The sequence below is a fragment of the Bison bison genome, unplaced genomic scaffold (genome assembly GCF_000754665.1).
Source record: "Bison bison bison isolate TAMUID 2011002044 unplaced genomic scaffold, Bison_UMD1.0 scf7180017864173, whole genome shotgun sequence".
Taxonomy (NCBI): Eukaryota; Metazoa; Chordata; class Mammalia; order Artiodactyla; family Bovidae; genus Bison; species Bison bison.
Genome location: NW_011494745.1, coordinates 416667 through 417075, shown reverse-complemented (window position 1 = coordinate 417075; position 409 = coordinate 416667).

Sequence of the window (409 nt, the reverse complement as noted above, 5' to 3'; positions counted from 1 at the left end):
TAAAAAAAAAAAAAAGCTCTTAGAAACATTTTTGGCTTTCACTAAAATGAAATGCTAAAGATGGCACATTGAATAAAAAGAACGTTGATGTTGTATATGTTGTTGTTCAGTCACCAAGTCATGTCTGACTCTCTGCAACCCCATGAACAGCAGCACACCAGGCTTCCCTGTCCTTCACTATCCCCCCTGAGTTTGCTCAAACTCATGTCCATTGAGTCAGTGATGCCATTCAACCATCTTATCCTCTGTCGCCCCCTTCTACTCTTACCCTCAATCTTTCCCAGCATCAGGATCTTTTCCAGGATCTCTTTGTATCAGGTGGCCAAAGTATTGTTTTATATAGGTTTTAAATTAGAAACAGCATGAATAGTTCTGTACAATTTTCATCTACCATTCCTTAATCATTAGA